General features: G+C 30.1%; 1 pseudogene across 1 annotated transcript in view; it reads right to left on the minus strand.

Annotated features, from left to right (window-relative positions):
* The window catches only part of LOC122273825 (phospholipid-transporting ATPase ABCA1-like), a 46,247-nt pseudogene that overhangs the window by 16,144 nt on the left and 6,161 nt on the right, over positions 1-23,942 (minus strand). Inside the window, exons 5-15 of the transcript XR_015431354.1 lie at positions 21,516-21,626; positions 19,623-19,800; positions 18,603-18,734; positions 16,425-16,546; positions 16,031-16,168; positions 13,820-14,058; positions 12,138-12,252; positions 11,083-11,297; positions 9,399-9,462; positions 8,396-8,534; positions 1,022-1,069 (exon numbers count right to left, since the gene is read on the minus strand). The product of XR_015431354.1 is annotated as a phospholipid-transporting ATPase ABCA1-like (transcript). The remainder of the gene's footprint in view (positions 1-1,021; positions 1,070-8,395; positions 8,535-9,398; positions 9,463-11,082; positions 11,298-12,137; positions 12,253-13,819; positions 14,059-16,030; positions 16,169-16,424; positions 16,547-18,602; positions 18,735-19,622; positions 19,801-21,515; positions 21,627-23,942) is intronic.

Consider the following 23,942-nt stretch of genomic DNA (forward strand, 5'->3'; position numbering starts at 1 on the left):
TAATAAATTTAGTGCCGTTAATTTGCATCATGAATATTCGTCTGCCTGCATAATTAAACCAGTATCAGCCAAATTTTGGTTATAGAAAAAGAAAGCGTAAGATAAGGTTCGAACCCTAGCGATGGCTGATCAATACGAATTTCGCATCCGGCTCGCACCGATCACAGTGCTGACGCAAAATATCCTCAGTGGTAGATGGATCATGGGTTAGACCCTTGCCGACAGTCTAACAGTGGGAGGTTTTCGTCTTTTCCTCTCTATGAAACGAAATGCGGGTTAGTTAAATCAAAAAGTACTTCACGAAGAAAATTTCTCCCAATACTTGATCCAGGAGTTCCCTTGTCTTCTGGATTGGGTTCAAAATTACAGGACTACGGAGTTGAACATTAGTAGTCGTAAACCCCTAAAATTGGGTCGAATGTCCAACGACGGTTATAAAATGAAATTTACAAAGGGGTAGGAGTTAAATCAATTCTACAGATTCGGAAAAAACTTTTTCAAAGAGATTTTCACAACTGATTAAATGGTAGTTAATTAACATATACTTTGTTCTTTGATGGACATTGGACAGGGGGACATCTAATGACCAGCGTGTAAAAATACGTACTTTTTACTTTCGTTAAAAGTAACGGAAGTAAGAAAATTGCCATGCATGCATAAACGCGAAAAATTTTCTTGATGGTATTTTTCCACTAACTATTTGGATAAAAAAAGCTCTTCTTAAGTTAAGGAAAATGAAAAAGATTGTGTACATAAAAATTGAAGTTTATTGGAATCAAAGTTTAAGAAATTATGCATCTTGTGTTCTGAAATCTGCTGTTTTGAGCGGAAAAAGAAAGCTTGCAAAAGGAACCGGTAGCAACGTTACTAAGGGTTTTAAATAGAAGTATAAATAGTATTACTCTAACTGGAATAAAAGCTAAAATTGCTTTTGAATCTTAATTTAGAAGTTAAAATTGAATTTATAATGGAAACAGGCTCAGATCTTAAAATTTATAAAACATGAGAATGAAATTCTTACCTGAATTAGGGAGTATCACATTATCAGAAAAGCAGGCTGCAACTTGTTCTGTAAAAATTGCAAATAACATAATGTATAAATATGGTAATAGGCATTTCAAACCATAAAATTCAATAAAAAATTCATTAAAAAATTAATGATGCTCATATTTTACAAAATGCATGTGTGCACGGTGCAAAAGATCATAAGAGCAGGGAAAAACGAGACAGTATTTTATAGTTTGTCTATTTAAAGAACTCCCCTTAGGACAAAGTCTAAAACCGTCTACTGCTATGGAAATTAGAAAACAGCAGAAATAGTTTATCACAAGAGGGTACTTTTATTAACGTCAATGTTTCATTAAATTTGGTAATAAGCACTGCTGGTATTATGATAGTTTAAATTGGTGTAGTTTTAATAGGTAGCAAAATTACTAATGACGCAGTGTATTTTATTAGTCTATTTGGTACCTATTAAAACTGCATCAATTCTGTGCAATTTTATAATAGATACTGTTATTACAGGTTTGTATCACTAATGTGAATTATTTTTGTACCCAATTCCTTCCAAAGGGTCAAGTTTAAGAAGTAATCTAACCACACTATAGATCTGATTGAAAGGAAATTATAAGTAAATCAATCAAGCAATTTATTTCTGATTATTAGTCGTAAGTAAATTATACTTTTACAAGCTTTTAGCTAATGTACTTTTTTATACATACATATACCTATAAATTAATTATATGTTTTACACTCAAATAATCATCTCATTTTCAAGAAAGTTGAACTCAAACATTCAAACTACTCATTTCTTTCCTACGGCATTCAAACATGTTTTGATTTTTGAGTTAGTGCCATCGTCAATTTTGATAGATTTTTTTCTCTTCTCTGAAATATTAGTGAATGCTGCATACTATTTTGCTTAAAGTTTAAGAAGAATTATAGTAAAAAATATATAAGAAGTAATCGTTATAGAAATTACTAATAAATTACTAATAGAATTTATATGGAGTTCACAAATTCTGATTTGTGATCATTTTAAAAAATAATTTCTTCTTGGAAAAGAAGACGAGGGGGGGGTGAAAATCCTTTTGCGCTAAGGCTAATTTGCGCATGATGCTTTTAAGGAGTGCGCTTAGCATTCTTTTTGGAGATCTTAAGAAAGTTAGAATCTCCAATAAGTTATTAAAAAAACTGTTGCATGACTGGTGAGTAAAATTAAAAAATTATAACTGTTAATGATAATTTGTATAAGAAATGGTACAACTTTGGAGCCCCTGGGTTTAGACAATTAAAAAAATTAAGATTATTAGTGATAATAAAACGTTGCGTGAAATTTTGAAACTAAATAACAAAAATATATTAAAAACTTAGCTAGCTTTTTCTGTTTGAAATATTGAAATTCGTTAAAAAAATTCTCGAGATATAGAATAAGAATCAACAAATAAAATTAATATTAAGGGGCTCAAGATTTTGAGAACTTCCCTGAGCAAACTATATGAACCATATATCCTAGATAATGACTACCCCCTATATATAGGGGGACAGAAATACAAATCCGTCGAAAAAAAGGAACATGTTTTCTCAGTGAAAGTATATTTTGTTGACTGATTTCGTAACTTAAGGTATATTTTGAGCTAATTTAATACCGTATTTCAGGTCACTCCCTTGAACCATTAAGATTGAGTTTTAGAAAGTGAAGATTTGATTATTAGATTAAAAGTTATTCATGGTGGTATGCTTTTTTTAAAAGATAAATTATTTTTTTAAGATAAATTATTTAAGATAAATTATTTTTTTTTAAAAATAATTTATCTTAGAATTCTGAATTTTTCACGATTGTTAAACAAAAGTACAATTCATCGTAGAATTCTAAATTTTTCACGATAGTTAAACAAAAGTACAAAAATGATTTAAGTGCAAAGATTTTCGTGATACATCGATTTTTTATAAATTAATTTTCTTTAGATTTAAATGGGTTACAGTAGTTTTGCTGTAACTTAAGATATTTTTTTATACTTGGGTTAAATTGCTCAGGATAAAACAGGTTATAACACGTATATTTCTTCTCAGAAAATCGAAACTTTGGTAAGGAAAAATCCTCGCGATCCCTTAAGGGTGCATGATAGATGTGTGGTAAACAAAAGGTGCCTTCTTTTGAAGAACATGCAGAAATTTTAGGAATAACAGTAGAATTTCTTAGTTATGCATTGTTTTATACGTTAAACGAGTTCCTATAACGGGTTACGTTTTAAGGCGAAATTCAATTTTGCATTTGTCTATTTCGCAGTTAAGCAAAAAATATATTTTACTGAATATTATTTGGAAGATAGGTTTCACGGATTTTTTTGGTGGTTTAAGGGGATTTCTTACAGTAAACTTAAATTTGACGGCAGACAATGTTGTTGGTTGGATGGTTTATGGTGTTTCAGATTTGAAGAGGATAAGTTAGTTAAAACTTAATTTGACCATAACTCTTTTTGAGGGGTAATCTAACAATCATTTAATGATTACTGAGAAATCGAATTTTGAAAAGGTCATATTTTTAAAATTCGATTTTTCAAGAACTATTCGGCCACTTTTGCTCAAAATTTGTATTTTGCAAGTAAAATTACATCCTTTAAAGAAGTGTAAAAAATTATACACTTTACAATTCAAAACGTTTCAGACTTATGTTAAATAAATTAATATAAAATGCTAAATATTTACAAAAAGTTATTTTCTTAATGGATAGAACTGTATACGAGCAGTAACTGCGAAACCGAAACCGGTACGAGCTGTAACCGAACGAGCTGTAACCGAAAAGTGGCGAAATACGCAAAAAAGTAAAATTAACATTAAGGTAGGGGAGCACAGCCTGCGGCCCGCGGGGCAAATGTGCCCCTCCGACTAAGGAAGTGCGGTCCGCGAGAGCTTCTAAACACAATAAAAAATAAACAAAAATTTCAAAAATAATCAAAAAATTTCGAAAATTTTTAATCGCACTTTTGAGTCATCACGTTTTGACACACTCAATTTTTACAGATTCTATAGTAAATGCTATAGAACGCTTGCTTTAAGCCGATTTTATCGTAAATCTAGATGATTATTTAAGCAGTATTAACGCTTTTCAACGTAATTTCGAAAATCCCGTTATTATTACGACATTACTACATTATTACGACACGCGAGTTTCAGATCGTCCATTTAAATAAACTCTTTTGGCTCACTGTACTTTTGTCAATTTCGTTGTAAAGTGACTTTTTATCTTTCTTTTTTTCGGCAGCTATTACTATGCATTTCCACATAGTATAAAAAATTCCGATGATTTTTATACGACATGCGAATTTTCAATCGCACATTTGACTAGCTTTATTCAGCATAAATTTAAGTGATTTTTTTGAAAATTATTTTATACTTTTCCACGTGATTTTGACTATCCCGTGATTTAATTACGATGTTATTACGACACGCGAATTTCTAATCGGGCGATACTTTATTTCGGTACAGTTTTATCGTAAATCCTAATTATTTTTCTCTCGTTTCTTCGGCAACGAATTTGATTTAGTCGAATGTCGTAATGAATGGTGATTTGGTCGAATACCGAATATTCGGCGGGAAAAAAAATCGGCCGAATACTGTATATTCTAAGCCAAATAGCGACATTTTTTAGCAGTATAGCAACATCGAAACCAAAATTCCATTTCTAAGTATAATATTTTCTGGAAAAACGTATTCAGAAAACAAAGCTAAAAAATAAGGCCTATCAAAAACGCTTTTGAGAATGCCGCACTCATCATAAAAACTGTATACAAAAGGGAAGCAAAGAAAATAAAAATTGATCTTAATTTTCGAAGAAAAATTTTAAGGCTGAACATCTCAGTTTTCCAGTTACCAGAAAAAGTACAGAAAAAAGACTAAGTCTAACAGAAATGCTGTTAAAAATTGCCACGTTTTGATAAAAACGTCCATAAAAAGATTTTTCTTCAAAAAGAGAAAAACAAATGCTAGATAGGAACAAAAACATAAAGTGTTCAAATGTCGAAAAACATAAAATTTTTCAAGTGAAAATTTTTGAAATCAATTTTCAGAACTAAAAGTATCGATAAAAATGACGAAATTGACCTATCTGAATATATTTTTTTAAAGAAAAAGCAGAAGTGCAAAAACTTGAGTTCACTATAAAGTAATCTAGTTTCAATTCTCCAAATTTTGTTTTTCCACTTGTCTTCTAGAAGATAAATTTACAAGCCATGTTCAGAAACATGGATATTAAAATTTAACAAACTTGTATAAAAATTATTTCGAATAATAAACAATACACTTACGTAGTATATAGTTAAAAATAAGATTTTATATTATTCTTTATCATATCTATACAAATTCAAAAAAAAGAAGCTAGAAAAATACTTTTCTGAAAAATACTGTGTTGAATATTTTGCCGATCATTTGACCAACTGAAAGTTTGACAAAAGGGCCAAATACTCATTACTTTAAATGCACTAATTTATTGCAGCCTGAGAAATTCACAAAGTGGTGGAAAATGGGAACTGCTCACTGTTTGTAATTTTGATTTTAATTTCTTGTTCCTTTTTGTGATCTTTTCTGGTAAAAGAAAGAAAACGTTTACTATATAAAAAAAATCTAATATTCAATAAAAAAAAAATAAAGTACAATAAGTATTGAATTTTATTTTGAACTATAAAAGTTATGCTTTTATTTTAGGCTTTTGTTTAAACCTTATAAATTTTCCTCAATTGAAATGTTTAATTCAAATTTGCATCACTTAATACAGGGTGCGTAGCCAAATTATTCAACAAAAGCTATTTTAAGCACTTTTCAAGCACTCAAAAAATATTTTTAAGCACTTTAAAAAATACCATAACTAGGCAGAATTGGAAAGTTTTTGACAATTGACGATTTTATCTTGTTTTAACCATCGTGTCAACAAAAAAAACCTTTTGGCATTGTTCTTGACAACTGTCAAAAATCAATGAAATTTTGAATCACGTAAAACGAATGGCGTTTTCAAACGCTACGGACTGACAATACGCCGAAATAGATTGGGATTGAATGAATTGTAAAAACGTAAAACAATGTGAATTGTGTAAATTTGCATAATTCGAAGCGAAAATCACCATAGTAAAGGAAAAATCTCATTTTGAAAAGGGGAAAATTAAGCACTTTCTAAAAACCTCCAATGAAAAGAGCACCTTTAAGGGCTTTTAAAAAACGAAAATTGAAAATAAGCACCTTTAAGCACTTTTTAAAAACGCTACGCACACACACTGTAGTATAGACAATATATTAAGAGGAAACACACAATCACTGTTTGACTATACTAGTCTAGCTATACTAGTTTTAATTGCTAGAAAAAGTTAAGGAAATAAGGAACAGCTTAACATATTGAAATCAAATAATGCCATAATAAATGAAATAGTTTATCATAGCTGAAATATCATCCTTAAATATCCTCATAGATAGAGCTTTGAGTAGTCACCACTTAGAAAATAAGAAATATAATTCCCCGCATTTTCCCTGTTATTTTAGGTGATTTTTAAATTCCCTCTATTTTCCAGGTTTTGTTTATTCTTTTTGTGGAGTGGCAACCCTGCTAAATAGCTCTAGAAAAGTACCCTCTCAAGGATAAACAGAAAATAAAGCACAGGAAAAATTTTACGCAATTCATATGCAAATGCATATTATTTTCAAAATTAATGAGAAGACAATGATTAATTTGAAGTTTAGGAGGTTTCTTTTTTATTGGGATACGGTTATCTGATTGTTTACGTAAAGGAAATTCTCCTGTTTTAAACTTTGTAACTAAAAGATTATGACTCTTAAGACGATCAAAAAATTTTAGAATTTCTAAAAATTAAACATATTAGACTATGACATAATTGTATGCAAATAATGCTTTTTCATAGATTGAATTTTTTTTTAAATGTTTTAAAATAAAACATTATCATTTTTGTTAATATTAATAACCTAAGCCAAAGATTAACTCCCTGAGGGACTACTTTTAATTAATACATTAGATAGGATAATATTTATTTCCATATATAATATATCAATTTAATGAAGCAATAATTATTTTAAAATTGATTACAGATAAATTATTTATAATTAAAAATATAAAATACTAAAAACTCCATTGAGTAAATTTAAATTTTGCATACTCAATAATTTTCTAAATCGTTTTAATTACATTCAAATAAATATTTAATTGCATGACATTTGGATTCAATTGGTTAAATTAATTAGTAGTTCAATTAATAAAATTTTTGAAGTAAAACCAACAAATATTTTACGTGTCAGGTTTACAAAGCTACCACAATAATCTTACTTTTCTTTCAAATAAATAACTGTTATAAACAAATGTTACTATGGTGGAATAGGAAAATACATATAAAAAAATGAATATTTATTTTCACTTTCTTAAGAAAATTAATACTTTACATTTAATAAAAAGACGATTTTAGTAAAGAGAAATTTCTCTAAAAACTATATTAATATGAAATGTTCAATCAGTTAAACAAAACGACCTAAATCAACAAATCAAATATGATTTTGCTTAAAAAAAGAAAATACGTTTTTTTTCCAACTTCTTTCTTCTAAAACATATTTTGAAAATTCGTTTGCTTAAAATAAAACAAATGATTTTACTGGAAAAAAAAGAATTACTAAATCATAATTTTGGTTGATCATTTTAAATTTAGTTATCAGTAGTAACCTTTTAAGATGGTTTTAATAATGAATTAAGAATAGATTTTAAAATATGTTGGTTTTCTCTTACAAATTCTCAATATATTAGAAAGCATTAACAATAGCTAACTTTTAAAATAATAATAATAACTTTTAATAATAATAATAACTTTTAAGATTTTCTAAAACTTCCCAAATTAAAAAAATCTTTATGAATAACATATAGGTTAAAACTTTAAAAGCAAATTAAATAGTAAAAAATATAATAGTTCACAATATAATAGTTTTCAGGAATCTAAAATTTCATACAAATTTCTTATAAACTTTTCAAGAATTCTTGATGAAATCAAAAGCTTAGAAAAAGTGGCAAAACCAAGTTGAGTTATCAGCTATATTAATAAAAAATTTTACAGTATTTTTACATAAGCTTTCCAATTTTAAGGATTTTATTTTTATTTTTCCAAAATTAAAAAAAAAAGTTTTTGATTAAATCAAAAGCCGATAAAAAACTAGCGATTCTATTAGAATTTACATCTATGCTCAAGCTTCTAATCAATAGAAAACCCAGTGAGGTCTAAAACTTTTTTGACGTAGGAACCACTTAAGCAAATAAGCTAATAATATTACAGCATCTAAAGCAAAACAGTATGAATTACTACTTAGCAAAAGTTCTAATATAAATCATTTAAGCATAAAATGTTTTATCCCTTACCTGTTTCTTCAGAAGTCATGGCTTTTTTATTATCACTGATTTCTTAACCTAGCTATACTGTGAAGTTTTAGGTGTAATAATGTGCTTCTGAAACAGAACCACTTGCTCCTTTTCTTATCCATGTTTTGAGCAAGTTCATCTGCAAATAATGATTTCTATTAGCCCAAAGCTGTTTCATTGGTTGAACTTGTTATGTGAAATTGTAATTGAAAAGTAAAATTGAGAAGTATTAGAGTAAAAAAAAGTGGTAAAAGGGTTGAAAAAAAGATTTAAAAAAAAAAACAGAAAACAGGTAGTTAAAAACAAATTAGTTTACTACTTCAAATATATTTTGATTTCAATAATTTTCTCAAAATGATAGTTCGAACAAATAATTACTGACAATTATGACAATAACATGTTTTGTAAAATTTAAATTGAAAAGTTTAGGGTTAAAAGAGTGATAAAAGGGTTTAAAAAAATTAGAAAACAAGTAGCTAAAAACATATCAGTTAGCTACTTCAAATATATTTTGATTTTAATAATTTTTTTCAAAATGATAGTTTTGATTTTAAATGATAGTTCAGACAAATTATTAATGACAATAACATGTTATGTAAAATTTGAATTGAAAAGTTTGGGGTTAAAAAAAGTGATGAAAGGGTAAAAAAAAAATTAAAAAGATGAAAGAAAACTAAAAAACATGAAGTTAAAAACAAAACAGTTAGCTGCTTCAAATATATTTTGATTTTGATCATTTTCTCAAAATGATAGTTCTGACAAATGATTCAAGACATTAACATTTTATGTAAAATTTTAAATGAAAAGATTGACGTTAAATAAGGTGATAAAAGGGTTAAAAAAATTTAAAATATTAAAAAAAAACTAAAAAAAATATGAAGTTAAAACACATCAGTTAGCTGCTTCAAATATATTTTTGTTCTAATCATTTTCTTAAAATGATAGTACTGATTTTTAAATGAAAATTCTGACAAATGATTAATGAAAATTTTCTTCAATTTACTCTCAGGCGTAGCTTCATCTGCGGGTTCAACAATTCCAGCTTCTCCAGTAACTTTCAAGAAAACCTATTTAATGAAAAAGAGATTGTGAATTCAAAGACTGCCACTAATAAAATCAGCCACTTTTTTAAATGTATAAAACATGTAAAAATCATCCTTTAATAAAAACTCGATTTCTGTTTAATGAAATCAAAGCAGAAAAATTATTGAATACCCATCCACATTCACTAATCATCACTCACTCACTGACTGAGAAATATTGAAGCAGCTGTGGTCCGGGTCACCAATTAAAAAGGTAACTCGAGACAGAATTGAGTCAACACGTCTTATATACTAGTAAACTGATGTTTAATAATTGTAGTGATAGTTACCCTACGATACTTCCCCACCAGAATTTTATCAGGGATTAAATTAGATGAATGAATACCACTAGTTACCGTATTTACGAAAGACCGGAACTCTTATTAAGTTCACCGAATTTCGAGTGTTTGCCGTGAGAGCTGTATTAAGTTCACAGTTGATTGTGTGTGGTCTCTCCTGTGCTGCTACTAGCAGTCGAGTTTGTACAGCATTTCGTTGTGTGTACATGAGATGAGAAGCCACAATGTGAGGACGACCATGACACAGTCACAAATAGCAAGTCAACAGTTCAATGTGAACCATGCATTGAAGTAGGCATGAAAATATCACATCCGGGTCACCAATGTGGGGATGGTGTTATCGATAATGTCAACCTTCATCTATTAAAAAGTACCCCAAGATACCGTATTTGCGAAAGACCGGAACTCTTATTAAGTTCACCGAATTTCGAGCGTTTGCCGTGAGAGCTGTATTAAGTTCACGGTTGTGTGCGTGTGGTCTCTCCTGTGCTGCTACTAGCAGTCGAGTTTGTACAGCATCTCGTTGTGTGTACATGAGATGAGAAGCCACAATGTGAGGACGGCCATGACACAGTCACAAATAGCAAGTCAACAATTCAATGTGAACCATACATTGAAGTAGGCATGAAAATATCACACCCGGGTCACCAATGTGGGGATGGTGTTATCGATAATGTCAACCTTCATCTATTAAAAAGTACCCCAAGATACCGTATTTGTGAAAGACCGGAACTCTTATTAAGTTCACCGAATTTCGAGCGTTTGCCGTGAGAGCTGTATTAAGTTCACGGTTGTGTGTGTGTGGTCTCTCCTGTGCTGCTACTAGCAGTCGAGTTTGTACAGCATCTCGTTGTGTGTACATGAGATGAGAAGGCACAATGTGAGGACGACCATGACACAGTCACAAATAGCAAGTCAACAGTTCAATGTGAACCATACATTGAAGTAGGCATGAAAATATCACATCCGGGTCACCAATGTGGGGATGGTGTTATCGATAATGTCAACCTTCATCTATTAAAAAGTACCCCAAGATAGAATCGAGTTAATGTGTTTTATATACTAGTGAATTGATGCTTAATAACCGTAGTTACGCTACACAACCACAGCAAGTTTCAAAAGAAATTCAAATGTAAATAAATTAAAGAACAGATTGAACATCTTGCAAATTTAATGAAGTAAAGCTCAACTGAAGGGTACCTACTTCGTAAGCTATTTTTATTAAACTAAAAAGAAGTGAGCTAGACGAATAATTTTAAACTGCATAAAAAAAGAGATTTATTTGAATGACGTAATGAAAGTCTACCTCTTCGAGTGAAGTGTCGGATATGCCGTAACTGCTGATATGTAATTCGTCCAGATTACCGTCCATTGCTTTGAAAAGTCTCTGCAACTCTCCAGATCTCTGCGCAGAGGGAGGTATGAGATAAAACACTTCAGAGCCAACATCTTCCACCAAATTTACATCTGGTACGTGGTTATGAATGAACCGTATCACTTGTGATATGGTACAAGAGCCACCTAAGAAAATTTAAAAAAATAACACAATGCTGCATTTTACACATTTTAGGGCAATAGTTAATCACTATCTAGATTTTTTTCAGTACATATGAAATGCTTAAACTTTTGCTTGTGGCACCTGTAACACCTGTAATTCTGATTCATAATTTGTACCAGCCATAAGAAAATGGTATATGAAAATATTTTACAGATATATTTTAGTAAGATTTACATCTGGAGGTAAAAACAATATTTTTTATTAATTAGGTTTACAAATTCACAATAATCAAATTTTATAAAATCATCAAAAAACTTTGACTTTAAGGAGATATAATTATTGACTTTGCCAATCTTCATCAATCAAAAGGTACCTCAAGACATAAACAAGTTAACAAGTCTAATATACTAGTGAATTGGTATTTAATAATTTTAGTGGTATACATGCCACATTACTCCCCTTCCAGAATTTTATCAGTGATAGAATTCAATGAACGAATGACTAATTGATGCTATTTATTTGTTCTTTTCACGCATAATTTTTTTTACTTTATTTATTTATTGTCTGGGAGAGTAGTATTTACTTCAAAAGATTTTTTAGTGCTATTTTACGATCAAACCAACTACTCACGATTACGATCAAACTCTTACGATCAAACCAACTGAACTAACTCTAACCGCGAATGATAAAATTGAATAATACTTGGTTGGGTTAAAATGAATGATTAAGTACTGAGCAAAAGATCGAAATAAAAATAAAAGGGAGCTTTAAAGAGTGTTTAAACACTTTTGAATTGCTTGAAAAATAATAAATAAAAGAAACACTGAACTAAAACATGAATTGATAAGAAATTAGATGCTTACCCCAAGGAGAACTGAACGTGGAATTAAATCCATTGTCAGATAGAACATTGTTTTCAGATAAATCTGATTTTGAATCAACTGTAGACATATCTGCTACACCCTCCTCCGTCATTTCCTAGAAAAGAAGATGCATGTCCAAGTCATGCCACATTGGTAAGGGTTACAATGAACTGGAAACTAAGTAATCTGTTAGTGTAAATTATTTTTTAAATTATATTTCCTACAAAAGTAGATCTGTTTTATGGAAAATATTGAAGTCTGATTTAATACAAATGCCAATACAATGAAATAAGGCTATAAGCCTCCTTACAATTGCAGAGTTCGTGGTTATTGCATGGAAACTGGCTGCATGCTGGTAACAATTTGTGATTAGCTAAAAGCTAAAATTTACAAAAAGGAACTAAACAAAAATTTTCCCATAGGATTAATATGAAATGCATTGACAAGGTCTGGAAAAAACCTGAAATGTTATGTTTTCATTTTCTTGCGAAAAATGAATTCCAAATGAATTTTAACTAATTTCTGAAATGAAATTTTGCAATTGAAAGTATCTATTAAACACAATAATATATTTTGTAAAATACAGCTGGAGTATTTTTTTTTGTTAAATAACTAATATTGTAAAATACCCTGATTTAATTCAACTCTAATCTGAATAATTTTAAAGCTGCTTAATAGTTTATGGTGTTTTGGGTAATAGAACTACTATGCCACAGCAGTGTGTGCAGCATATTTAGCTTTGCCTTGGAAACAAAAATTTGTAAATAAAAATATTATAATAAAAATATCACAGACTTAGAATTTTTCCATTGTATTGCTGATCAATACAGAGGTTACTGCTATTGGTGTAATGCTTAATGTATCCTCCAAATTTTCCAAACAAGTTTGAAATTTCTGTAGAATTACAGCACTAGTATAGAATTTATATACAGGTGGTTATCAAAATAATGGAAACACCCTAGATTTTGAAGGCTTGGGAATTGCTGTTCTGCCGTAAATGTTCTCTTTATGAAGGTATCTCCTAACTGTAATTGTTGACACTGGAGAATCCAGATGCTGATTGAGCTCTGTGGTCACTGTGGCTGCAGCTGTCTTCTTTTTAGACATTACAATCCGCTTCAATACCCGTCGGTCTCTTTCACTCAGCTTCTACTTCCGTTCACTATTTTGCTTTGTTAAACTTGTCTTTCCGAGCTGTGTGTATGCTGTAATGAATTTAGACACCGTACCTCTAGAAACGCCTAAAAGCTGGGATGTTTCGGTCAGTGTTGCTCCAACTAGTCGGGCTCCTACAATTTGGCCTCTCTGAAAATCTGTGAGGTCTGACATTTTACGCTTCTGACAAAAAATCAAAACGTAGGTAACTCCGCTAAAGCTCTCTCATACCACCTAATATATGTACTTTTTATATTAAAAAAAACTGGTAGCTAAGATTATATTTTAATGCTTATGAAGCGAATTCTTAAATGACCCTTTTATTCACAAGTGTTTCCATTATTTTGATAATCACCTGTATGTAAGTAATTTCTTGCCCTTATAGTTTTTTTATCAATACGAGGGACGCGGCACAATCAGAATTTTTGCTCTCTCCCAAATATGGGTGACACGTCAGTGAACGTGTTAAACGGTGTTCAATGGTTGAAAAAAATATCGTACATATTTTTCCACGGAGTTCTACTTACACTAGTGCTTTTGGTGGTGGAGTTATCTTTCACTGTACTCGTAGATCCCCTGCTGTTTCTCTGAGGGAGATTGTAATCGCAAGACTTCACCAGAGTCAGGTAGTATCCGTTGCCAAACCGGGTTTTCAAAAACAAAGAGGATCCACAACACCGCAACTTCCCGTTGTTTATAACCACTATTCGATCACCCAGTAAATCGGCTTCATCCATGTGGTGAGTAGTTAATATGACTGTACAACCTGTATAAGAGAATTAGCAAATTTAAGGATTTGTTCAAAATAATTAACTGCGTTTATATGTATTTTAAAATATTCTAATAAGGAGAAAAAAACAGCAGTAAACTTATTTATGAAGAAAAACATTTGTATAGTGAGCAAAATAAAAAATGGACCACACTGAATAACTTTTGATCTAATGATCGGAAGATCACTGAATAACTTTTGATCAAAAAAAATAATTGTAGAAACACGCAAAAAACTTAAAATTCTTTAGAAAAAATGACATATCACATAAAAATTTTATTTCTGTTTTTCAAACTAATTTCAGGGAACTTGGAAAAAAGTAATTTGCAGCATCCACAATGTAGAGGCATTAATTTAAAGTGTCTCGATAAAAATCTTTCAGCATTCTGATTTTTTTTATGGAAAATTTTATTTCTCCAAAAACATAAGAAAAAGTTTTAATGATTCATTAAAAAATTAAAAATGCAAGTTATTCATATACAGTAATAACATTACAATAATTAAATTATCGACAGAGAAAGTTAATAAGGTGTAAAAATTAAATTTTTTAAAAAGAATGAAATGTAAAAAACGTTAAATTGTTTTCCATTTAAAATTTTTATCCATACACAGTTAGAGATTTCGACTATGTCAACCTTCATCCATCAAAAGGTACCTCAAGATTGAATTGAGTTCATCATCATAGTTGGCCAGACAGCCCAAGGTGAGCCAATGCCTTCCTCTGAATATTTCTCCATGACGACTTCCGATTTATCTTTGATCTCCAATTTTTTTCATTAATTGCGAGAAAATCAGAGTCAGCCCATCTCAACCGCGGCCTTCCCCGCTTTCTTTTTCCAGTTGGTCTAAAAAGCAGTATCTTTTTTATTGTGTTGTCGTCACTCATTCGAATCACGTGGGCGATCTAATTCATTCTATTTATTTTAATGTATTTAATAATATCAGGTTGTTTATAAATCTTGCACAGTTCAAAGTTAAATTTCCTTCTCCAGTTATTGTTTTCATTTACACCACCAAGTATACCCCGCAAAATCTCTCTCTCAAATATTGCGATACAATTTTCTTCCAATTTTGTCATTGTCCAAGCTTCAGAAGCGTGATTGAATTGAGTTAAGACGTCTTTATATACTAGTGAATTTATGTTTAATAATCATAGTGGTAGTTATGCCACACAGTAAAGCACTGACTATCCAGATAAATAAGAGCTAACAGGATTAAAGAAAACTCTGGATAAACTGTTAACAATGGTTGAGGTAATATTTTTTAAAATAACTTTGCTTCACAGCTTTTCCAGGTTCATGACTGACAATTATAGTGCCACACTCGGTTATAGAAGCTAATGTTTAACTTGGCATAGAATGCCTGTTGGAAGTTGTTATGGAGAAATCTTCAGAGGAAGGCATTGGCCCACATTGGGCTGTCTGGTCAACTATGATGATTATGATCAGAATGCCAGTTGAGTTCACTTTCCTTAGCATCTGAAATGAACTCTTCATCAAAATTTTTGGGTTCATTTGAAATTTTAAATTCTGAAATTAATTTTTCTGGGTTTCCATTGTATAATAGTTCTCTAGGTCAGGTCTTAAAAGTGATGAATAGGGAAAAATTTTAAACACTAAACTACTTTTAACTATAGTTAATGTATAACACCATAAGCTAAGTATGGGCACTATTTATTTTTTAAAAATTAGAATTTGAACTGCATTTTTAATTTTATACAGATATAGCCATTTTTTTTATCAGTCACTTATTTTTTTTTTTAGTTTCAGAAAAACGTAAAAATGTAATTTCAGTAATTGTCACACCCCTTGACTTAATGGCTTACGACAACAACAGATAATGGTGCTTTAAAATGCTTTGTCTTGTTTAAAAAATATGTTATTATCATTAATAAAACAAACTTCCTAAATAAATAGTTAGAGATTAATAAAAAAAATACATTAAGCTAAAAAATCATACAATGCATTACCTGAGTTTTATTTCAAAAGCAATTCCCAAATAGATCTCCTGGCATAAGGATCTACACCAGCTGTAGGCTCATCTAAAATAAAGGTTTGAGATCCACCCACAAACGCTATACCAATAGACAATTTTCTTTGCACTCCACCTGAAAATTAAGATAAAATACCGCAGTTTCAGTTATGCACATTATAACTATTACTCAAATAATTGACACCAAGAAAAATAATAAGTTAGAAAAGTTTGATTGGTTTAATAATTGGTCTCACATAAAAGTTCTTACGTTTGCATTGCTGCAAAAACATGGAAAAAATCCAGTAGATTTTACAAAATAAAATGCAAATTTCATGAATACATAGTAATACAGAAATAAAAAATTAAAAAAAAAATAGATACATGCATACCAGAGAGATTTTTTGAGTATTTCATTCGTTTTTGGTTTCAGATTCATGTCCTTAATCATTTCTTCCTCCGAAACTTCGTCGTCTCCTTTCAACCGAACCACAAATGCTCAAGAACAGTCAAACTAGTGAATTGTAAAGAAATATCATATTTTAATTTTGATTCACATGACAATTATATTTAAATTTTATTTCAAGCATATTATTCATACGAGAACAGACACACAAGTTTCTAATACAAAATCTGGCTAATGCAAATAATACTGTATTATTTTTCAAGAAGAAACCTCATTTAACTACAAAAAGAATTAAACGTAAGTTTGAAGAAAAATATTGGATGTTTTCATTCAAAATTAAAACAGAATTATTGGTATGAACAAGAAAAATAATAATTTGAAGTCAAGAAGATATATTATGAGAAACAAAACAAGAGAAAGTAGAAATTTTGTTTTGAATCCTGAGTTAAATTGTTTGCACGTAACATAGGATATCAAATCAGAATATCTGGTAAAGTTCTGCATGGAAATTTAATGCCTTTTCCATGTTTTCCAGATTTATATGCAAATCTACCAAATTTCATATTTTCTTAACTGATAATTTCTTAGATATACTAGTTAGTCGAGTAAAAAACAGTAAAAAAAAATTTAACTTTAAAAGCACACTTTTCCTACCTTTTCACTTACAACACAAAATTTAAAGTATAATTTAAATATTTACGCATAGAAGAAATGTAGTAAAATTAAACATATCTAAAGTAAAATAAGAAAACTACAGAGGTAATGAATATTAAAAGTTGTAAATTTTATTTTAACATGAAGTAGTTTTTTTCTATTTTTTCTTTATCATCTACTAACATATAATATCTCTCTTTTTTTACTAAATATACACAAATTGAAAAAAAAAATTACATTTTGACTAAATCTGTTTTTCTTATTACAAGCCCCATTAATTAAATTAGAGCAATTTCTAGTTTATAAGTAAAAGCAAAAGCGAAAAAAAAACGTATTGCATTGTTTTACATATTTTGCATGAAGTGATTTTAAAGAGGAAAACATTGTTTCAGTTTAATATTTTTAAAGTAATAATAGGGTAATTTTTAACATTTTTCAAGTCATTTTTTGTATTTTTAAGAACATTTATAGGGATTTTTTAGATAATCAAAATCTGGGATCTAGTTATATGAAAATATTGGAGGGCACGAAAATAAAAATTAATACATTTTCTCTTGGTATTAAGAAAAAGTGCAAGAAATAAAATTGCATTATGAAAATAAAAATTTCTTTGAGTTAGAAATTTCTCCTGATACATTTTGTATTAACTATATACAATCATTTACAATTCAGCAAAATTTAAGTTCAAAGAAGAATGATAAAATTTAAAATCAGAGAAAGAATATTTTAAATGTGTACAGAAAGCCCGATGAAAATTAATACAATCATACGTTTTAATCAAAACATTTATGTCAGATAAAAATTATAATATGACCAAGCCTAAATTCCAGTACTCTCAATTATATTAGAGGCACAATACTTTTTAGAAAAAAATATTCAAATACAATTTTAAAGCAAAATTTTTAGCTGTTTTATGAAGACTTCTATAAATTCATAACTATTGCCTAATTTGGTTTATTATTTAACAATTAAAACTGAATATTTTTAATTAAAGTGTTAAAATTATTTTAGATTAAACTACACAATTTGAATAAGTTTTTCTGATTATAAATTGCTAATTGGATTAAAAATAGTTTTAAATAACTGGTCGAAAGAGATTGACTCAAAACTATCATATAATAGATTTTAATTATGCTTACAAAAATAGCAAGTAAGTAGACCGCACTTGGATAAAGTGATATTATTTGCCCTTAGGAAATTTCATAACAAAGTTTTATCCAGCAATTATTTTTATTATTATTCAAGTTTCCAAAACATTCTAAAGCAACAAATAGGGTAGAACAATACTTTTTTCCGTTCATTAGTTCAAATGTTAAACACTTTTGGAGTAAAGAATTATTAATCAAGATTTTGACTAAAATCTGGCAGCAGAGAAAATTCTGCAGAACCTGAGAAAAATCTGATCTGAAAATCCAGAGTTTTCACTTGATATCCCCTCAGTTACAAAATAGATAGAGTCAACCCTCATAAAACAGTTAAGTTTGCATAAAAATAAAGAAAAATGTCTTACTCCTCAAATAGAACATTAAGCTGAGGGCATGTTCCTAAACTTCGTCGAATACAATCCATGTCTGTGCGAATATCATGGCCATAAATCTCAGCAGTTGCAGTCGTAGCAGGAAACATCCCAGTCAATATTAATCTTAAAGTAAAAAATAGCCTCAATTAAATAAAATTCATAATTTAAAGAAAGCAATTTTTTTAATCTTTAGAAACTATTATATATCTTTCTAGTTATTTTATAACACTTTACTTTCAACTGTTGATCATATTTTTTATAATGGATAACTTTAAAATACACACATCAGCATGATTATTCCAACATCACTATTTCTTTCATCAATTATCAAACAAATTGAACATCATTTCATCAGCCATCAAACAAATTAAGCACTCAGATGTAAATGAATTAGATAGTTAAAAGCCTTCAGTATGAAGTTTTTAAATAAATATATTGCAATATAAATACAAATTAAACACTCAGTTGTGAGTGAATTATAGATTTTTTTGAGTAAAATCATTAATGACCCATTTCAAAAAATTAATGCTTTTTTTAAATTTAAATCATTGATATTTTCAAAACAAGAAGCTCTAAATAAATTATATGCAGCATAATTTCAGTGAACAATTATGTATTAGTTTACTTTTACCTCTAATCACATTTATTATCCCACCAGAAAAAAAATATTTACAAATGTAAGAGATGCCAAGTACAAATTCTCGTTCTAATATTTTTTTTAAATAAAATATACGAGAATATTTATACATAAATGTGATCGACGATTTCTTGAAACTTCTGAACAGTGGATTTCCAGAAACTTCTGGATCGCAATTAATGAAAAATCTCGAAATCCGGATTTTTTCTGGAGCGCAATCATCTCTGAATATAAATACAAATCAAACATTCAGTAGTGAATGAATTAAAGATTTTAAAGCCTTTAGTATGAAATTTTCAAATTAATATATTACAATATAAAGGGATTAGTGAAAAAGTGACTACAACTTACTATATCAACTAGCTACAACTTACATGGTTGTTGTCTTTCCTTCTCCATTGTGTCCCAAAAATGATGTGATCTGACCTTCGTAGAAATTCACACTAAGGTCATCCACTGCCAGCTTCTTGTTGGAATATATTTTGGTCAAATGATGGATGGACACACCCAGTTTCAGGTCATTCGGTTCTTGTTCAAAATCTACATTCCCACCTAGAAGAAAAAGAAATTACTAGTTATTATAGTTTAAAAAAATAAAATATGGTAGTATGGCGTCCTGCCATAAAGTATGTAAATAAATAAAGTATGGCGAAATAAAGTATGGCGTCCTGTATGTTTTATGTAAATTTTTATAACTAAATAAAAAATCCATAAAAGAAGTACTAGATAGCTATTAATGATAAAATGTCCATGCACTAAGATACAATCTTAATAGTCCAACGCATATATTTTAAACGTAATAAATAATTAGTGTTGCTTTGACAATAGTAAAATCAAACATCCTGTTTTTTTAGAAATTTTGATATTTGACTTTCACATATTTTATTTTATTTTATAACCGACGTTGAACAGGCGACCCAATTTTCGCGTTTACGACTACTAATGTTCAATGCTGCAGTTTGTCAATTTTAATCCAATCCAGAAGACAAGGGAACTACTAGTTCAAGTATTGGAAGAAATTTGCCTTCATGGAGGACTTTTTCATTGAACTAGCCCACATTTGCATTACATGGTAAGAAAAAACTCTCACGATTAGCCTAACATAGTGAAAGCAGTCATGTTCAGGAAAGTTTAGTCAGATGAACCGATTGAGGTAAATATTTAGATTTTGGCATGATTTTGCATATTTCTAGAAATACACAGAAACCTTTTTACAAGCAATTATAAAACTTGTTCAACTGAAGATAATTCCATCCAAATACAATTTCTGACAATTATTAATTATTATTAATTTATTATTTCGTAATCCTCAGAGTATTTAAATTTCTTGAGTTCAACTTAGACAAGTCGTTAACGTGACAGGTTTCCCTGCTCATGACTTTTTCTACACTTTCAAAGGGCAATTATCTGTGTAAAATATCAACAGAATTTATACTGCAAAATTTACTGTAAAGAAGACAAATCAGAATTTAATAAGGACACGTTAATTATTAAAAGTTAAAACTTTAAAGTTTTGACTTAAAGAAAGAGTAGATCCTTTAATTTATAAAAAGTGAAAATTGACTTCTTTTTCAGGGTGTGTAGCCAAATCTTTCAACAAAAAACAAGCACCTTTATGTACTTTTTAAGCATGGAAAAAATATTTTTAAGCACTATATACAATAACAAAATGCAAACATGATTTTACATGATCATGATGAAATGATCATGTAAAATCTTGTCCTTTCATGTAAAATCTTTTTCTGATTATATTAGCCATCATAAAATGATCAAGAGATTTTTCGGTTAGATATCAGGGGGTAGAAATGAGACTATCATGCAAAATGCAGCAGAGTTGCACGCGAGAGTGCAATAATCTCTAGGAACCCAGTTCAGTATATGCACACGCAGAGTCACAAGTATTTCATCAAACATGCAAAATGATTGGCGTTTTTATATGATATGGACAAAGGGTACGCCGAAACAGATTTTGGTTCAATGAATTGTGAATAACATTAAAGTAGAACAATGTGAAAAGCACGTTTTTGCATAATACACATAGTAAAGAAAATCGACATAGTAAAGAAAAAAAATCTCATTTTCAAAAAGGGAAAATGAAGCACTTTTTAAAAACACCCAATGAAAAAAGCACCCTTAAGGGCTTTTAAAAACTGAAAATAAGCACCTTTTAAAAAGCGCTACGCATCATATTTTTTTAATAATTAGTAAATAAAATAACATTTCTATATTTTCTTCTAAAACAAAGACTATTTATTATGTAAACTTACTAAAGTTGGATCTTGCTTCTATATCTGTCACTGGTGCTTCTTTCAATTCTGTACCACACCAATAAGATTTAGTGACAAAGAAATACCATGGTTTTGGAACGCCCTACTGACCTGAAAAATTAAAATTTCATTTACTAATTGATTCTCTTAAAATGAAAAGGTATGAATATAGAATCTATTTAATGATTTGCATAGTAACAGCTCCTGCCAGTTATTACAATTATCACCCAAAATTACTTATCAACTCTGTGGATCCTCACATTGTTTCTCTATCTAAGTACTGTAGCCAACTCAGTAGCCTTGTAATTTTGAACCCAATCCTGAAGACAAGGGAACTCCTGGCTCAAGTATTGGGAGAAGTTTGACCTTCTTGGAGGACTGTATGATGGAACTAACCCATATTTGCATTATATGGAGCGGAAAACAATGAAAATCTCCCTGTTAGCCTGACTGGAAGGAGACTCTAACCCATGATCCGTCTACCACTGAGGATATTTCACGTCAACACTGTGGTCTGTGCAAGCCGGATGTGGAATTTGTATCGACTGGGATTCGAACCCGGTTAGCCTCATTGGAAGGCGAACGCTCTATCCCTTGAGCAACCATGGCTCTCTGAGAGATGCATTATCTAGAAAGTTCACTTACATGTCAAAGATCGTACTTCCAACCACAAAACTATGAAAATCACTAGCCAGATCCATTTTAGATAGGTGTAATGCTATCAGCCAGAATTGACTTTAGATCATTGCTTCTCAACGGGGACGGTGGGAGTATGCTGAGGGGCAGTGAACTTGTTTTGGGCTGTAGGGGGGCGTTGGATATGCTATGGGCGGTAGGGGGGCGATGAGCATGGTTAGTCATTCAAATTTAGTTTTAAAACTCCCAAATAAAATTATTAAATTAAGATTAATTTAATATGTAAAATAAATCATAATTTAATATTAAATGAAAAAATAAGAATATTCGATGCATCATTTGGGCCAGCAATAGGACGAACTTGTACGACACCTTTTCTCCGTTTCGAAACAGTATTGCACAGCGCATGAGTCATATTTTTGCTTCTGACTTTTTCAAACCATTTGGCGTATGGTTCTAAATTATTTAAGCCGATGATTAATAAATTTCTTATTTCTGGGAACGGCTTATTTATTTTGAATAAAACTTCTTTTTCTGTTCTTTTTTTTCCTTTAGTATTGAGCAATAAATTTGCGGTTTTATTTTCATCAAATTTAGACTGGAAGAGCAGCGCAGACCTTCGAGAGTTACATATTCATTAGATCAATTTTTAGATTTTAGGGCGGGGTGACTACTGTGTTCTGAACTATTGAACGGATAGGTGTCAATTTGATATTCATATTCGCTCATTAATTTTAAATCGAAAGTGTTATGCTGTTTAGTTTTTTTTAGAGTAAAATCATTATTAGAACGAGAGGAAATTATTATTATTTTTTTAAAATTCGAGTGTATTCAATTTTTCCTTTTCAGGGATCCTCAAAAGTATTAGGGGGGCTATTAAATCACAATAAAGATTTTGGCAGGGAGCAGCCGTTACTGTTATCGGATTTTCTAAGACTGTCTCCAATAGCTGTGACTCATTCAAGCCATTTGGCGAAAATTGAACTCTTTTAGTATGAATATTTGATTTGATCAGTATTTCTTATGATAGTTTTCATTCACTCCTTTCAGTTTTTTCCCAGGTTTCGATTCGATTTCATTGTTTCTTTGTCCAGGTACGTGTTTTTATAGTATATTATTTATTAATTTTAAGAAATAGTTGATTTTCTTTCATCTTTTGCATTTTGTTTCCGCCAACAATGTCGTTTAACAAAAAGAAGGGTCGTCAATACAATGCCACTTACTTGAAGTTTGGATTTGTTCAATCACCATCGAACTCTCAACTACCTATGTGTTTACTTTGTAACAAAGTTTTATCGAATGAGGCCAAGAAACCTTCTCGTTTGCAGGAGCATTTGCAAAAAATTCACCCTGACAAACAGAATAAAGACTTGTCATTTTTCAAGAACATCAAGGACAAGTTTCTGAAGGCACCTTCGGTCTCAGGCTTACTAGCAACCTCGTCCCAAAAATGCGACGATGGTTTGATAGCCTCTTATAACATATCAAAATTAATTGCCGAATCTGGGAAAGCTCATACCATCGGCGAAAAGTTGATACTGCCGTCTGTTAAGGAAGTCTTAGAAACTGTTTTACACCATCCAGCAGCATCTAATGTAATAAAAAATATCCCATTAAGCAACGATACAGTTCGGCGACGAATTGATGAGATGGCGGAAGATGTTGAGGAGTCCTTATGCAAACTTTTGATATCGAATGAATTTTCCCTGCAAGTTGATGAATGAACCTTGCCAAGTAATGAGGCTTTATTGTTGGCGTACGTCCGGTTTGTTAAGGAAGGAAAAATTGTTC

This window comes from Parasteatoda tepidariorum, chromosome 1, assembly GCF_982258835.1.
Source record: "Parasteatoda tepidariorum strain Cologne lab strain chromosome 1, Ptep-v5.0, whole genome shotgun sequence".
In the NCBI taxonomy this organism is placed as follows: Eukaryota; Metazoa; Arthropoda; class Arachnida; order Araneae; family Theridiidae; genus Parasteatoda; species Parasteatoda tepidariorum.